The following is a 14,120-nucleotide window of genomic DNA, read 5'->3' as shown; positions in this document are numbered from 1 at the left end:
ATCCTCAGAACCGTGCAGAAAACCAGATGTATGGGCACCTGCCTGTACTCCCAGCACTGAGAAGCAGAAGTTTAAGGTCCCCCACTATCTAGTGTGTTAAAGCTAGCCTTGGCTAACTAGGACCCTGTCTCAAAAACCAAACAGCAAGATTGGAGGACTAGCTTCTGAAGTAGTTAAGAGTCCATACTGCTCTTCCATATCAGCTAGCTCACCATTGTAACACTGACTCCAGGGATCTGACACCCATGTCTTTCATGTGTACCTAGGCTCCTGTATTCTCTCATATTCACACACAATTAAAAGCAATAAAAATATGCTGGATGGTGGTGGTGGTGGCGGCACACGCCTTTAATCCCAGCATTCAAGAGGCAGAGGCAGGTGTATCTCTGTGAATAGAGGTCAGTCTGGTTTACAGAGTGAGTTCCAGGACAGCCAGGGCTACTGTCTTGAAAAACCAACCAAATAAACAAACAAACAAAAACCATAATAAAAGTAAAACCAGAATCAAAATAAGCCAAACAGATAAAAAAAAGCAAATAAAACTGGGTGCCCCCATGCCTAGCTCCTGCTGTTTGCTGTTTCTGATAAGAAAGTGAATGTCGTTAGAATCATTGTTCCTATGTAGTATTCTGTTTTTTAATTTTTTTTTAATTTTGCATGCAGTGGGTACAATCATCAGAGGCCAGAGGTGACAGGTCCTCCGAGTTGGAATTGTAGGTGATTCTGAGCCACCCGATGTGGTGCTGGTTCTGGGTTACAAACTCTGGTCCTCAGGAAAACTAACTTTCCAACCCCCAATATTTTGATTCCCCCTCCTTTTTGGTTTTTGAAGATAGTTTCTCTGTGTAACAGCCTTGGCTGTCCTGGAACTTGCTCTGTAGTCCACACTGACCTAGAACTTACAGAGATCAGAGACCCACCTGCCTCTGCCTTCCGTGTGCTAGGATTAAATGTGTGTGCCACCACTGCCTGACAATATTTTGTTTTTCTTTGGCTTCTTTGTTATGCCCAGATTATGGAGTCGTTCCCCCCCCCCCCGCAAAACCAACTAGTAGACCAAGTCCTGTATGTAAAAGCAAAGAGCTTTTATTCTTATACAAGTTTGCAAACTCAAACTCTCAGTGTGTCTAACATATTGGAGTGATCGGAGAGCCCCGAGCTCAGTTAGGGTTGGTTTTTTTTTTTTAAGATTATTTATTTATTTTTATTATGTATACAACATTCTGCCTCCATGTATTCCTGTGCGCCAGAAGAGAGCGCCAGATCTTACTTCAGATGGTTGTGAGCCACTATGTGGTTGCTGGGAATTGAACTCAGGACCTCTGGAAGAGCAGCCTGTGCCAGCCCTAGGGTTGGGTTTTTATAGTAGCAAAGGTAGAGGTGAGGGGTTTCTAAGGTTCAGGACCCCTGACTCGCTGACATTTATCTCGGGGTGTCCTGGTGAAAAGCAATGTGTGTGTGCTGACAGGTGATCCTATCTACAATGCTTGGAACATTAGACATCTGCTTTGGATGATCTGTTCCTGGATGGTGCCTGTGTGATCTCAGTTTGTGGTCTTTCTTGGAACCAGGTATTGCCTTAGGATAATCTACTGAGTCTTGAGCCTCTATTGAGCTTGTCACAGCTGGGTCCTACACCTTCAGAGTTTTTTTTTTTTTCCAGTGGTTTTCTGGTAGTGTGTTTCCATTTCCTTTCTCTCCTCTCCCAGGTCCCCTCTGTACTGGAAAGTAACCCAGACCTCAAAACAGTCTAGCTCTTCAGTTTCCTTCAGTTTTTTGATTTGTGTCGGTGTGTAGGTATACTTGTGTGTAGTGTGTGCTGTGCGGGTGCACATGCAGAGGCCAGAGGTGGCAGGTGTCTTCTTCTGTTACTCTGTTTTATTCATTTTGAATATAGAGGGCCAGTTGTGGTGGTGCACGCCGGTAAGATTTGCTGAAGGAGGCAGAGGCAGGAGGCCAGCCTGGTCTACACATTTCTGGGCTGGAGAGATGGCTCAGCAGTTAAGAGCACTGACTGCTCTTCCAGAGGTCCTGAATTCAATTCCCAATCATTCACATGGTGGTTCACCACCACTTGTAATGAGATCTGGCGCCCTCTTCTGGCCTGCAGGCATACATGTAGACAGAACATTGTATACATAGTAAATAAATATTTAAAAATATACAAAGAGGAAGATGAGAATATACATCATGTAAATGGGGTCACATGTTTTTCAGGTTACATCATATTTAAGAAACAGAAACTTATTCTTGAGTAGAAACCTATTTTTATAAAGTATGGGGCACCAGATGGTGACTCACGCCTTTAATCCCAGCACTGGGGAGGCCGAGGCAGACGGATCTCTGAGTTCGAGGCCAACCTGGTCTACAGAGCATATTCCAGAACAGCCTCCAAAGCTACACAGAGAAACCCTGTCTCGGGGAAAAACCAAAGAAAACAAAAACAAAACCCAATAAATAAATAAAATAAAGCATAGGGGCTTAATATAATGGGCTCCTTAATTTACTAGGTATGCTTCTCCTATTTTGGTCTCACATTTCTTACACATTTAAACATAATAGAACTTTGGGGGGGGTCTTCATGTGATAATTCTCATAACAAAGCTTCAGGGTCTGGTTACATCAAAATTCTCTTGCAAAGTAGCAAAACATCTGTGACCTTTCATAATAAGAATAATTTTTCCCCAAGAGAACAAGATTTTTTTGCTCTTTACAAAATCAATGTGGTAACCCAAAATTGGCAGCTAAACATTAGATTAAAAAGTCTCAGTGGTCGAGACTTACCACCCAGAACCAGTTCTCAGGTGTTGAGTGTCAAGATAAACCCTCTGGGAGCCTCTGTCCAGTCCTTGTGAGCCAACATTGGCACCTATGCAGAATCTAGGCAAATCTACATTTGCCCTGGGCCCTTTCCTGTGCAGACGCCCAGACCTGGCCGTGTTTGCTATCTTTGTTTATTACTGTGAAGAAAGAGCATGATTAGTAGCTGGGCGGTAGTGGTCTTGGGAAGCACTTGGGAGGCAGAGGCAGGTGGATGTCTGTGAGTCCAGCATGGTCTACAGAGTGAATTCCAGGATAGCCAAGGTTACACAATGAAACCCTGTTTTGAAAAAACAAACAAACAAATCCTCCATGACCAGGGCAAATTAGTATCTAATAGGGGACGTGCTTACAGTTTGAGGGCTAGTCCGTTACCATCGTAGCAGGCGTCATTGAGGACACAGGCAGGCAGTTTGCTAGAGAAGTAGCTGAGAGCTACATGCTGATCCACAGGCAGAGACACTTGACATCAACACCTCTAGTGACACAGCTCCATAGCTAATCCTTCCCCATCAACCGGGGGACAAGCATGTAAGTAGGAGCCTATGAGGATCAGTGTCATACAAACCAGTGGTACACCTGTAATCAGAGGGACTGAAGGCTTCACCCTTGATTGTGCTATGTATTTTTAGTTCCAGTTTGGGCTGAGAGCCTGGAATTCTCATTGTGGCTGGAATTTGCATTAGTTTTTTCCCCCCATCTAATGTATGGACAGTAAGTAAACACTCAGGTCTAGCACAGTAACTTAAGACTTAAGGAACAGCGATCTATGAATGGTGCTCACAGAGTATAAGAATGAATCTGCTGATAAACAGAGCTCAGGATTAGGGACTAGAAGGAGGGTGTGTGATAGAGTCTGTGGTGAGGGTATAAAGTACATGTGGCCTCTTTCATAGTGATGTCTTCTGTTTACTGAGAAACAAAGCTCAGAATATTGACCTAAACAATTCTCAGGATATTGGAGGGATTTTAGGTAGAGGCTGGCTCTTAATGGACTAGCGAAGGATCACCAGGCTGTTTGAACACATCTCTCCAGCATTTCAGGTGACCAGGCATCATGCATGTCTTTCCGTTGAAGAAAATAGGCCTGTGTGATTTACAATTCTGGTTTCTCCAATGCCTACTCTTAAGCTGTGCTTCATACATGTATGAGTGTTTTGTCTGTTTGCCTAGTGCTTAAGGAGACCAGACGAGGGTGTCAGATCCCCTGGAACTGGACTTACTGATGGTTGTGGACTGTTATGCAGGTGTGGCAAACCTGGGTCCTCTGGAAGAGCAGCTAAGGCTTTTACTGCTGAGGCACGGCGTCTTTTCTCAGCCCCTCCCTCGCTTGCCTTCAGAGAGGGTTTTTCTCTAACCCAGACTGCTCTGTGCTCACTTTTAGCCCAGGTTGTCCTTAAATTTATTGTTAATTCTCTTGCATTCTGCTCCTGAGTACTAGGATTATGGGTATGTTCTACCTTATCTGGTCTTGAACTTATAGTTTCTTTTTTTTCTTTTTTTTTTTTTTTCTGAGTACCCGGCTTACATGACATTCAGTAATAGTTTTCTTTTCTTCTCTTTCCTTTTCTTTTTTATCTCTCTCTCTCTTTCTTTCTTTCTTTCTTTCTTTCTTTCTTTCTTTCTTTCTTTCTTTCTTTCTTTTTTTAGTTTTTTGAGACAGGGTTTCTCAGTGTAACAGCCGTAGCTGTCCTGGAACTAGCTCTGTAGTCCAGGCTGGCCTCTGCCTCCCAAATTCTGGGATTAAAGGCATGCGCCACCACCGCCTGGCTTCTTTTCTTTTTTACCATCAAGGAATTTAGAGTTTATTGGAGAGAGACACATAAGTCAGTTAACACAATCAAAAAACACAATACAGTAACAGAATTCACATTTATGACAGAAATATGTATAGAACAGCACTCGGGAGGCAGAGGCAGGCGGATCTCTGTGAGTTTGAAGCCAACCTGGTCTTCAAGAGCTAGTTCCAGAACAGCCACCAAAGCTACAGAGAAACCTTGTCTTGGAAAAAAAATTTAAAAATTGCACAGAAAAGTATCTGTGAGTACATACAGAGCTCTCTTGTTTAGTGTGACAATCCTGAGCTGTGTCCCATTCACCACCCCCCCCCCCCAAGACAGGGTTTCTTTGTGTAACAGTCCTGGCTGTCCTGGAACTTGCTTTGCAGACCAAGCTGGCCTCAAACTCACAGAAGTCAAGGTGCGTCTGCCTCCTGAGTGCTGGGATTTAAAGGTGTGAACCACCACACCTGACTTTCTTGATAGTTTTCTTTATGTTTATTCTGCCTCTGGTTTATTGATTATCTTATATGTAGAAATTGGAATCATTTACCAAATTGAGCAACCATTTTGACATTATTTTCTCAGTTTTTCTGCTCCATTTTCAGTTATTTTACCTTGTGAAAATATGCTCAGATTAGACCTTCCAGTATTGACCCACAGCCTGGTCCTTACACAGTTTGGGTTCAGGAATGCTGACTAGGGGCAAGAGGATAAAGAAGTTATAAATACTAAAGAAACAGCAGACACATGGATACAGAACAGTTGGTGTGGAGAAGCTTAGCATGTTTATTATCCACAATTGAACACAGAGAAGAGGTTATTGCATACAGCTGAGCAAGGAAGCAGGGCTATTGCAGCAAAGAGGCAGGTCTAAGCTAATCTGGGTAAGGCATGCTTTGGGCTCTAAGTATGGGGGGAGGAAGCTATGGTGAAAATTTTCTATATGCACTGTCAACATTCAAACTTGAAGGCTTGGTCATCTCTGAGCCTCATGTCGGGAAAGCTTTGCCACTCCCAAAGGGCTGAGAGTTTTTGGTCCTTCAAATAGCTATGGTCATACAAACAATACATACTCAGGAATTCCCTTGAACCCTACACATGTTCATTTTATTTTTCTCTTCTCTATTCCTTAATGGGAGTTGTTTATGTTAACCATCAATTTTAGGTGAGCAGTACATGTCTCCAGTCACAGCCCTGGGGTGTCACCCCTGGCTAAATAAGAGACACCTATCAAAAACAAAACTACCTAACCCAGGTGTGATGGCTCCTACTTTTAATCGAAGCATGTGAGCGTTTTTGACATCTAGAGCTACACACTGGGAAGCAGAGGCAGGCTGGTCTACAAAGTGAGTTCCAGGACAGGCTCCAAAGGTACTAAGAGAAACCCTGTCTCAAAAAACAAAACAAAACAAAACAAAAAAGACCCTATCTCAAATCACACCCCAAAGCCAAAACCCACAGGTTTGCAGTCAGGAAACAGTGTCACGTGCTTACTGCCCTGGCAGCTGAGTGTAAGACTGTTGTTTGAGACTAGTAACACAGCAAGACCTCTTCACACGTGGAAAACAGAAGAGCTCCACAAATAGAGTGCATCGTGGGCAGGGGAGATCGTTCAGTGTGGAAAACACTTGGCCTGAAAGTATGAGGCGCCGAGTGTGACTCCTCAGAACTCAAAGCTTGGTTGCAGTGGCACGCAGCTGTCATCTCAGTGCTCCTACAGTGAGAGGTGAAGGGGAGAAAACGGAATCTCTGGGGGCTTGCAGACTAGCTAGCCTGTGCAAAGGAGCCAAAGAAGAGACTCTTCCAGACAAGGGGACTATGAGGACGGACACCTGAGCAGCTCTGTCTTAGCTACTCTGTTGTTGTGAAGAGACACCATGACCATAGCAACTCATAAAAAGTTTAATTGGGGACTTGCTTACAGTCTCAGTAGGTGAGTGGGTGATCATTGTGGAAGGGAGTATGGCGCCAGGCATGCATGGCCCTGGAGCAATCACTGAGAGTTTACATTTATAAAGAGGGGGCTTACTGCGAATGGTGTGGGTTTTGGAAACTTTAGAACCTATCCCAAGTAATGCATCTCCTCCAACACATTAGGCCACATCTCCTAATCTTTCCCAAACAGTTCCACTGACTGGAGACCAAGAATTGAAACATGTGAATGTACCTGTGGGAGCCATTTTCATTCAAACCACCATGTACAAAAAGCTGAAAAAATAAAATATGTGCACGTAGTTTAATAGGAGGAAGTAAATATATTTGCAGTTGAGTGAGCCATGCACATGCACATAGAAAGATAATTAAGATCACAAAATATATTGTGGTTGATCTGTAGTGGTGCATACTTTTAATTCCAGCACTCAGGAGGCAGAGGCAGGTAGATCTCTGTGAGTTCAAGGCCAGCATGATCTACATAGTGAATTCCAGGACAGATATTGATCCATAGTGAAATGAGACCTGTCTCAAAAACAAACAAAAAATACATTTTTGAAGAGCTCAAAAAAGGCTTTAAAGATGTAATATATTAAATATTTCTGTTTGATTTACTTTATCATTGCAAAATGAACGTAGGTTTTTTTTTGATTTATTATGTATAAAATATTCTGTCTGCTTATATGCTTGGAGGCCAGAAGAGGGCACCAGACCTCATTACAGATGGTTGTGAGCCACCATGTGGTTGCTGGGAATTGAACTCAGGACCTTTAGAAGAGCAGGCAATGAATGCTCTTAACCACTGAGCCATCTCTCCAGCTCTAGATTTTTTTTTCAAGACAGGGTTTCTCTGTGTTTAACAGCCTTAGCTGTCCTGGAACTAGCTCTTGTAGACCAAGCAGGCCTTGAACTCACAGAGATCCACCTGCCTCTGCCTCCCGAGTACTGGGATTAAAGGCGTGCACCACTACCACCACCTGGCTGAATGTAGATTTATTGTCCACTTGTATGTCTGTGCACCATGTTTGTGCTTGGTTCCTAGGAAGGTAGTAAGCCTCCATGTGGACACAGAGAATCAGATCCAGGTCCTTTGCAATCACAAGAAGTGCTCTTAACCACTGAGCCAGCTCTCCAGCCAGGCCCTGATTTCTTGAGGAAAAGAGAAAAATTTCCAAGAGTGGGAAGGGCTCCAAGAGAGGAATACGCCCTTTAATTATTTCTTAAACGTGTGTGTGTGTGTGTGTGTGTGTGTGTGTGCGCGCGCGCGCGTGCGTGCGTGTGTGCGTGCATGTGTGCATATATGTGTGTGCAGGATCCATGGAGGACAAAAGGGCATCAGATCTTTTGGAGTTGGAGTTGCAGGTATTTGTGACCTGCCTGTTGCAGGTGCTGGGACGCAGCCCTCTGATAGAGCGGCAAGCACTCTTATCTGCAGAACCATCTCTTCAGCACCCTGACAAATTTGAAGATGATTCTCACTCTGTTTCCCTAACTGGTATGGAACTTAGTATGTAACCTAATCTGGCCTCAAACTTGTGACTAATTCTCCTAGAGAGATGTTCAGATCCATGTGTTATTGGAGCATCAACTCAGAGGAGAGGAGGTCAAGGTATAGAATGTGTAGTGAGGAGTTTCTCAAAATGTGGAATGTAACCAGACCATGGTGGTACGATCCCAGCAACTGGGAGGCAGAGGCAAAGGGGTCTCTGTGAGTTTAAAGCCAGCCTGCTCTACAAAGGGAGTTTTAGGCCTATCAGAGCGACGTAGTGAGACCCTGTCTCAAAAGCAAACAACAAAAACAGAACAGAAAAGGTAGAATGAAAAAATGGAAAAGTCTTAAGTATTGAATTATCGTTACCACAGACCAGGGTTTGTATGGGAGCAGTCTTCACATATAAACTGTGGGAGGAGAGAAAGGAATGGTGGACATTTTCTTTACACACCATCAACATCTGCACATAAAGGAAAGGAAAGTTTTGCTATGACTCTTTTTCCATGAGTCTGAGTGGTCCTTACATGGATGTGCCCATGTCAACAACCACATTCATTCAGAATTTAACTGACTTTAGCTTTCCTCACTTTCCAACTTTGCATTGCTTTTAGTACCAGGAAGAATTAGAACCAACTTTTTCCCTGGGTATGACTGATAACAGGCAATGAAACATCTATAAGAAAGGGAAATAGCCCTTTTCCTATTGGTAAATGATAAAATGGTATGACAGATTAAATAATGATCAAGTATGTGTCCAGTAATTGTACTAGTAATTACCATGTGGCCGGAAGATTGCTTCACTTTGCCCTTTTTCCCGTTTCTCTTTTAGAGTAGAGGAAATAAGGAATCTCAGAACGCTGATTTGTTTGTTTTGATCTTTTTTTTTTTAATTTTTTATATATTTATTTATTTATTCTGTATACAATATTCTGTCTGTATGCCTGCAGGCCAGTAGAGGGCACCAGACCTCATTAGGGATGGTTGTGAGCCACCATATGGTTGCTGGGAATTGAATTCAGGACCTTTGGAAGAGCAGGCAGTGTTCTTAACCTCTGAGCCATCTCTCCAGCCCCTGTTTTGATCTTTTTAGACAGGATTTCATGTAGCTGCTGCTGGCCTCAAATTCTAAGACTGACGTCAAACTTCTAATCCTCTTGTCTTCACTCTCCAAGTGCAAGGATAACAGAGGTTATCCAACCCCTTCAACCACAGAATTTATTTAATAGAGTGTGTAGCCCTTGAACTGCCATTTTCCCGTCGTACTTTTTCGTTTTATTCGTCACGAAAGGACTCTGGCTTGGGTCAGGGGTCCAAGGCTGCGTGCGCCCGCGAACACCGGGCGGCTCCGGGGCGCCCCTGGCCGGGGCAGACTGGGACTGACGGCAGCGCGGCTCGGCGCAGAGCCGGGTGTGGCCGCCGGTGACTCGCGACCCGACGCAGGCGGAAGTGGGACGGGGCGACAGAGAGCTGGCAGTCGATTGGCCGTTTAGCGATCGTATGCTAATTAGCGACAGTGCCTCTTTCTCGCAGACTTGGAGAACTGTAGCAACTGAAATGTCCCGTGGACTTGGTAGCGGGCGATGTTCAGCGGGGAACGTGTCCCCGTTTGTGCAAATGCAGTGTGTCCGTAATAGCAGCGCCCAAGGGCAATGCGGCGAGCAGGTCGCGGAGCTCGCCGTGAGTAAGATGTGAGCTTGCTGGGTACAGTGTGTCGAGCTGGGCGGTGTGAGGTTAAGACTATACTTTCAGGGATCATTTCTATAGTTCGTTACTAGAGAAGTTTCTCTGACTGTGTAGAGCACCCGAGACCACGAGGACGAGACGTAGTGTTCCCTCCTGAGCGTGAAGCCGGCTCTAGGTGCTGCTTTTCCGCAGCTGCCTCTTGCCATTGATGATCGTTCTTCTCTCCCTTCTGGGAGGGTGAGAGGGAGGGAACGCAGTCTGAGTGGACTTCGGTTTACCTAATTGTAGTTAGCCAAAAGTAGAAGGTGGCTCCCGTAATGGTGTCTGTATGAGTCTTTGTGCTTTCTGTTAATATTCTAATCCTTATCCCTAAAGCTCACATTTTTGAGATGGGTTTTTTTGTAGTGTTTTGAACTTAACCTCATACATCAAGCTAGTTTTAAGACTACGTTCTTTTACAGCTTCCTGGGTGTTGAGATTAAAAGGTGTACATCCCCACCACCTATCTCACTTGGGTTTTTTTGTTTATTTTGGCTTGTTTTCTTTGGCAAGCCTTTAAGCTAACATTTTACCGAATGAGAAAAATCTAGGAGTTCCTCTTAGGGACTGGGTCTACTATATCTACTCTTATTGAGTATAATCGCTGAAGTCTTAGCGATTAGGGCCAAGAAAAAAAGAGAAAGAATACCGTTAGTGACAGGTATTTACACCTCTATTTACAGGTGTTGTGATGTTATACTCCAAATTCACCACGAGAAAATTCTTAGATTAGTAGACACTATGAGCACAGTAGTAGGATACAGAATCACTCTACATGTAAAGCCCGTCTCATTTCTTGTGTATTGCCACGTACTGGCCTCAAACTTACAGTGACCCTCTTGCCACCACCTCCCGAGTCCGGGTTGCTGACTTGGGACACCACACTTAGCATTTAGTAGCTTTTCTGTATGCCCAGTAAGGAGCTTGCTGAAAAAGAAATTAGGGAGTCGAATTATGGTAGAACATACTTGTTATCTCAGCACTTGGGAAATAAAGGCAGAAGATGTTCAGTTCTGGGTCGTCCTAAACTATATACCAAGCTTGAAGACCACCCTGCCTGGGTACATGAGGCCCTATCTCATAAATCACAATTACACAGAAGACCAGGAAAAGCCAGTCTTATATGGTGACTGATCTTGGTGATAAGCATTGATTATATCTGTACTAAGTAAGAGAAACATTTCTGGTAGGATCTGTGAGGATTTCTAGAATGATTAATTGGGGTGGGGGAGGACCCTCTCCAAGAGTGGGCTCCATCTTCCCTGGCGGCCTAGATATAAAGCAGTTTGAGACAAAGCCAGTGCTGCCTTTGCTCTTTGTGGTGAGTGCATATACCCTACCCTGTTTCTGTCGCTTGTTCCTGCCATCCTTTGACATCATTAACACAGCTTCTATAGCTTTTCAAGTGGAATCCTGCAGGTCTTCAGCCAGGTTGGGAATGCTGGAGATGTTACTCTTGTGGATTGAGCAACTGCTGGTTTCCCAACCTGTAGCCATGCAGATACCCAGCCCACACTATGTAAACCAATCTAAGACATTTCTTTGTTTGAGAAAGGGTTTCTCAGTGTAACAACCTTGGCTGTCCTCTGTGGGCTACCACTACCCAACTTTTTTTTTTTTTTTGACATTTCTTTTGTAATAAGTATTTATTCTGTTTCTTCTGACCATCTACAGAATCCCAATTAACACATAGTCCTAACAAGAAAGAGTAAAGTAGGACTTCATTTCAAATCATACTTCTAGTTGTGCATTGGTGATGCACCCCTTAAATCCCAGCACTCAGAAGACAGAGGAAGGTGGATCTCTGCGAGTTGAAGGCCAACCTGCTCTAAAGATTGAGTTCCATGATGGCCAGGGCCACACAGAGAAACCCTGTCTCAGAAAAAAAGAAAGGGAAAAAATCATACTTAAAGAATAGTCTAACGAAGATCTACATGACACTGGCAGAAATAGACAACATGGACCAGTGGAATAGAGAACACGGAAATTAACACACCAGCAGAGCTACATGTATTTAAAAATACCACTGAAGAAAAGACGATGCTGGGTGGTAGTGGCACACGCCTTTAATACCAGAACTCAGGAGGAAGAGAGGGTGGATCTCTGTGAGTTTGAGGCCAGCCTGGTCTACAGAGCTAGTTCCAGGACAGGCTCCAAAGCTACAGAGAAACCCTGTCTCGAAAATCCAAAAGAAAGACTGCACTGAAGTAAAGTGCTATAGGAGTGGTAAGCCTGGCCCCACAGCCATCTATCACAGTTAGGTGCAGTCAGTTATCACTGTTAACAGCCTCATTATTCCCCCGTGTCGCCCACCTTTTCTGGTGATAGCTGTAAAATTTTCTCTGAATCCTGTTCACCGGGCAAAGGTTGGTAGAAAGAGGTATTCCCAGGCCAGTGAGCTTTACTTGCAGTGCAGTTTTTACATTTAGCTACAAGAAAGAAAGAAAGAAAAAAGCTGGACACACCTTTAATCTCAGCACTAGCGAGGCAGAGGCAGGCGGATCTCTGTGAGTTCAAGCCCACCCTGGTCTTCAAAGCGAGTTTCAGGACAGGCTCCAAAACCCTCTCTTGAAAAACAAACAAAAAAAGGTGTGTGAGGGGGAATAAAATCGGTTCTGGAAGTGTCTAAGCTTCCATAAATAAATAACCTTAGTTTTTAGCATAGTGCTGGCCTTGGATTGTCTGACTTTGGAAACTATTAAATAACACTGAGTGATTTCTATATCCAGCCCACCTTGAACTTGCAGTTGAGTGGGAGTAGTGTTGGACACTGAAGTCCAACTACCAGAAGTCGCCCCAAGAGACCATCTCTCACACCACAGTTGATGTAAACGCATGAGAATTTTATTAATTCTGTCATGACAGGGTCTTTCAGCATTCAAAAAGCCAGAAAGAACCCGAATGGCTGGTACAGGCTACTTTTAAAACAAAAAGCCACAGAAACAAGGGGGGAGTCTGGGGTTTGTTCTTCAACTATTATGATTGGCTTATTCAAAGGGTTATTACCAATAAGTGGCTGGAGAGCAGTTGCCAGATCAGGTGAGGTAAGAGGAAACATTTGAAGATCACTTTGCCCCTTTCCCAGGGACTGAGTCAAAACACCAGAAACTGAGGAACCTAAGGGTTGTCTTGCCCCTGTTCAATAACTGAGTTCTATTTGGAGAACATTCACAAGGACTCAGGGAGATGGAAAGTTCCCAACATTTCAGTATGTGCATGTATAGTTGTTAGATCCTTGGTTCCGGGGGTTGGGGAGCACTGCTGGTGAGAGGCCTCAGCTTAAAGTTCTACAGTAGCAAACTGAAAAGACAGACATGTTGATGGTTTTGCCAGGGATATGGGGATAAAAGCCTAACACAGTAGCAGCTTCATCCCGCTGTTATGCTGGACATATAGATGTGATGGCAGAGGTGTAGAGCACATATTTTTCAAGAACTAACTCTAAGCCCAGAGTAAAAATCTGTGCTCAAGAGTTAGCATAAACCAGGTGGTGGTGCCACATGCCTTTAGTTACAGCACTTGGGGGCTGGATAGGTGACTCAGAGGTTGAGTTCAATTCCACAGCAATATCACAGCCCTAAAGATCTAGCTTTTGGGCTACAATCGGGGTTCAGAGAAGAAACTCCACATCCTAGTGACCTTAGAAATTCATCTGAGAAATTCCAAGGGAAAAAAGGAACAAGCATGCACTTTTGTTGATGGGAACACTCTTTATTTTCTCATGATGGATTCTGCCAGTTTCTCCCAGTTTATGCCATATTGAGTTCTGCCAGTTCCCCCCAGCTTTCTTTGTTCTACACAGCTTATAATGACCCACAACATTTGCAGGCATTGTATCTGAAACTCACATACCATTTCTTAAGTAAATGATAAGAAACAGTCCTCTCGACAGTTCTAAGCAGTAAATCCAGATTAATTGTCACATAGCAAAAAAGAGCACATTCTTTCAATGAACTCCCTAGTTAGTGGGCTGCAGACCGCAGCTACAAAAGGAGGCGTCTTTCTGTTTCTTAGTCTGTAGAGGTAGTCTTATAAAACTAAGCTACTAAGGAGGCCAAAGGAAATAAGGAAATCGTGTGTTATATCCTAATCTTTTTAGTGTTAAAACATTTTGTAGTTAGTGGTCATAAAAGCCGGCTTCCTCATACTAATTAATTAATACCTTTATTAATGAAGAGCCATTGTCGTCAGAAAGAGAGTGCAGCCTGCGCTGAGCCGAGCTGTAGCTGAGAAGCATCTTGTGGTGTGCTCTCCAAAGCACAGTGACATTAAAAGGTGTTTAACCCTTGACCGTGGAAAGGGAAGCTGTAATTCTTGGGACTGTGAAGTTAGTTTATATTTTGTAGCGAGCCCTGGCCAGTTGAGGAATCTTA

General features: G+C 43.9%; 1 protein-coding gene and 1 non-coding gene across 6 annotated transcripts in view; both read left to right on the top strand.

The window, feature by feature from the left end:
* The window catches only part of Tex14 (testis expressed 14, intercellular bridge forming factor), a 156,025-nt gene that overhangs the window by 26,811 nt on the left and 115,094 nt on the right, over nucleotides 1–14,120 (top strand). The gene's annotated exons all lie outside the window — the stretch shown is intronic.
* On the top strand, nucleotides 9,759–9,975 carry LOC148120818 (small nucleolar RNA U3). The gene has a single exon (XR_015738956.1). It is a non-coding gene; the product is annotated as a small nucleolar RNA U3 (small nucleolar RNA).

The sequence above is a fragment of the Myodes glareolus genome, chromosome 9, assembly GCF_982192425.1.
Source record: "Myodes glareolus chromosome 9, mMyoGla1.1, whole genome shotgun sequence".
NCBI classification, from domain to species: domain Eukaryota; kingdom Metazoa; phylum Chordata; class Mammalia; order Rodentia; family Cricetidae; genus Myodes; species Myodes glareolus.
This window is presented reverse-complemented; position numbering and strand designations above follow the sequence as displayed.